The following is a 3,951-nucleotide window of genomic DNA, read 5'->3' on the forward strand; positions in this document are numbered from 1 at the left end:
GTCTGAGAAGTCCTTGGTGTCAGTTCCTCTACCTTTTCTGGGATGTTAGAAAAAAAAAATTGGATGGCACTGAATCTCCCTTGGAAAGTGCCGAATTTCTGAATGGCTGCTGGAGTGCTCTAAAAGAGAGGTGCTCTTTACGGAGTGGCCTTGAAGGACCAGCCCCAAAAGGCCAAATGAAAGAATTTATTTTGGAATGCTTTGCGAAGTCTGGGGGAGACCGAAGAATGATTTGCCCAAATCCTCATGAGCTCTGCTCCCAGGCAGTGGCATACATACATATTTATTTATTTAATTATTACATTTCTATACTGCCCAATAGCCGGAGCTCTCTGGGCGGTTCACAAAAATTAAAAACATTCAAAGTATAAAACAACAGTATAAAACCATAATATAAAATACAGTATAAAAGCTCAACCAGATAAAAAGAGCAGCAATGCAAAATTACAAATTTAAAACACCCAAGTTAAAATTTATTTATAGACTGTTAAAATACTGGGAGAATAAAAAGGTCTTCACCTGGCGTCTAAAAGCATTTAATGTGGGTGCCAAGCGAACCTCCTTAGGAAGCTCGTTCCACAGCTGGGGTGCCACAGCAGAGAAGGCCCTCCTCCTCCTGGTAGCCACCTGCCTCACTTCCTTCATAGGAAACCCACCACCAAAGTCCGGCTTACGTCCGGGCCCACCTTTTGCCCCGTGCTTCTCTTATCACCATGTAGGTACTATTCACATAGTGCTCTTCCTAGATCTGGCATAATTTGCCTTTCTACGTCCCCTTTCTCCTCTCGCAGCCCAGCAAAAATTTTGAATGACTTCCAGAAGTGACGACAGAGCTTCCTGGTCGGGAAGCCATTTTTTCTTGAGGTGATCAAGGAGAGGCTATTTCCTGGTGGCAGCTCTAGTCTTAATAATGTCCTATATTCAAGGGTTTGCGTATCCCATGCTTTAAAGTCTGCTGTACCAAGGCAACCCATCTCCTGTGCCAAGAGCACCTAGATTCTTGCACCTGGAGTCAGCATATACGATCTCTGATAATGAAAGAGGATGTGTGTTGGGCCTGTCTGTCAGTGCCATAGCACCAAGACCGTGAAAGCTGGACACCTGAAACTTGTTATGCATACTAAGGGGCCCCTAGGGGTCTGCCCCTTGGGGTTATTTTGTTTTTAAAACGCATTGATTAATTTCAATTCATTTAAATGTGCCCATGTGCTTGAAGCCTGTGGTAACATCTCCAGCCACTAGTGGGAGGCTTTCCTAAGCAGCACGTAGCAATGCAGTGCAAACAGCTTGAAGCCAAACAGATTGAGGGATAGAATCGTAGAATAGTAGAGTTGGAAGGGGGCCTACAAGGCCATCGAGTCCAAACCCCTGCTCAATGCAGGAATCCACCCTAAAGCATCCCTGACAGAGGGTTGTCTAGCTGCCTCTTGAAGGCCTCTAGTGTGGGAGAGCCCACCACCTCCCTAGGTAACTGGTTCCATTGTCAAAAGAGATATACGCCTGTCCCCTCCCCTCTGTTATAGGGCAGCCCCCCACAGGAGAATAGTGTGGACAGACCCCTCCCTCAGGGGTCTATAGGGATGCACCATGGCAGGGTGTGTGCCTAGGTGTGCCAGCTCTTCTCGATCTTCCCAGAGTGCAGGACACGGAATAACGGGCTCAAGTTAAAGGAAGCCAGATTCCAGCTGGACATCAGGAAAAACTTCCTGACTGTTAGAGCAGTACGACAATGGAATCAGTTACCTAGGGTGGTTGTGGGCTCTCCCACACTAGAGACCTTCAAGAGGCAGCTGGACAACCATCTGTCGGGGATGCTTTAAGGTGGGTTCCTGCATTGAGCAGGGGGTTGGACTCAATGGCCTTATACGCCCATTCCAAGTCTACTATTCTATGATTCTATGAAGAGGAAATTTCACCAGGTTCCCCATCTATACAAATGACATCTGCTGAAGTTTCCTTTTCAATACAACTGTTAAAGATACAGGAGCCCTGTCGTCTTTTCCATAGGGTCAGGGCCGGTGCTACCAAAGAGGCCACTCAGGCTGCTGCCTAGAGCGCCAAGCTAAGAGGGGCGCTGGGCACAGTGCAGCACTCACGCGCATTGGCTGTAAGCCGGCCCGGCCTGAGGATTCAGAGGGCGAAATGGCGCCCCGCGCCCACCCAGCCAAAGCAAAGCCAGGGATGCGGGGGTGGGGGTGGTGCGGCTCCACGTTTGGACTTCTGGAACGCGCCTGGGAGAGAGAGAGAGAATGTATGGGTGAATGGGGTCCAGGGGGTCTTTGAGTAAATGCATGTGTTCATGCATGTGTTTGGAGTGAGAGATGCTGAGTGCATGTGTGTGCACGCGTGTGAGTTGGGATGTTTTGGAGGTGATATTCCTATTAAATAATGCATTTTAGACCCATAGACCTTCCTTTCCAATTTGTTTGCTATAAATAGCACGACGTATTTCTTGCACTTTAAAATAAATTTAGCAGTTTCAAGTTTTGTGCTTCTTATTTTTTCCAGGAAACATATTTCTCTATGACTTCGACAACAGCGTCAGCTAAGGATAGTGTGTCTCCTCTGAATGAAGGCTTGGAGGCGGTAATGGGCTGGATGAGGAAAAACAAACTGAAGCTGAATCCAGACAAAACAGAGGTGCTTGCTGTCAAGGGCTCTGACCTGGGTTTGGAGGTGTGTCAGCCAGTTCTGGATGGGGCTACACTCCCCCTGAAAGACTGTGTTCGCAGCTTGGGGGTGCTCCTGGATCCGTCGCTCCAAAGGACAGCCCAGATGGATGCGACGGCCAGGAGTGCCTACTATCAGCTTCGGCTGATACGCCAGCTGTGCCCCTTCTCAGAGTCAGAAGACCTAAAGACGGTCGTGCACGCGCTGGTAACCTCAAGGCTTGACTTCTGCAATGCGCTCTACACAGGGCTACCATTGTACCTAGTTCGGAAACTTCAACTAGTTCAAAATATGGCAGCCAGGTTGGTCACCGGTACATCTAGGGGTGAGCATATTACCCCAACATTGAAATCACTCCACTGGCTGCCAATTAGTTTCTGGGCGAAGTACAAAGTGTTGGTCCTTTAAAGCCCCAAATGGTTTGGGTCCAGGTTACCTGCAGGATCGCCTTCTCCCATACAGTCTGCCCCGCACACTCAGGTCCTCTGGGGTGAACTTACTTCAGTCAGCAAAGACTAGGCTGACATCAGTTTCCCAGAGGAGCTTTTCTTCTGTCGCCCCCAGATTGTGGAACGGCCTGCCGGAGGAGATTCGTAAAATTAACTCTCTGTGTGATTTTAAGGCAGCCTTAAAGGCTAGCCTTTTCCGGCAGGCCTATCCAGATCAATGTAAAAACAAGAATTTTTTGAGATGTATTGATTCCTGTTCTAATGTTGTTCCCCGCCTCGATCCAAAGGGAGAGGCGGGAAATAAATAAATAAATAAATAATAATAATAATTATTAAATGTTCTTAAAAATCAAAGTTGGCATTTTTTGGGGGGTGGGTGGGTGGCTGAAAGTAGCTCACCTTGCCTAGGGCGCAGAATAGTCTGGCACCGGCCCTGCATAGGGGTCACCCTGCTTTTAAAGCTCTCCAAACCGGAGGCCCTCTTAGCCCATCTTGTGGGTGGGAATTCCACAGTCCCCCCCTGCGCTGAGCCTGCATGGACCTCAGCGGGGCGGGGGGGGGGCACATCTCACGCCGACGTGCCTTTGTCTTCTTTTGGGGTGGGGAGGCAGAAGCGGCCACGCCGGGAGGTCGGGAGCGCATCGAGGAGGGCGGCGGCGGCGGCTGGGCGCGCTTGGGCGCGCAAAGGGTGCGGAGCGTCCGGGCGCCGACGCCGGGCTCAGCCCGCAGCAGCCGCCGCCGCGAGCGGGGCCGGATCCTTTCTGGGGCCGGGCTGCGCTCCTGCTCCTCCTCCTGCTCCTGCTCCTCCTCCTCTTCCCGGCGGATAGGTCAG

Source organism: Elgaria multicarinata, chromosome 10 (genome assembly GCF_023053635.1).
Source record: "Elgaria multicarinata webbii isolate HBS135686 ecotype San Diego chromosome 10, rElgMul1.1.pri, whole genome shotgun sequence".
Taxonomy (NCBI): Eukaryota; Metazoa; Chordata; class Lepidosauria; order Squamata; family Anguidae; genus Elgaria; species Elgaria multicarinata.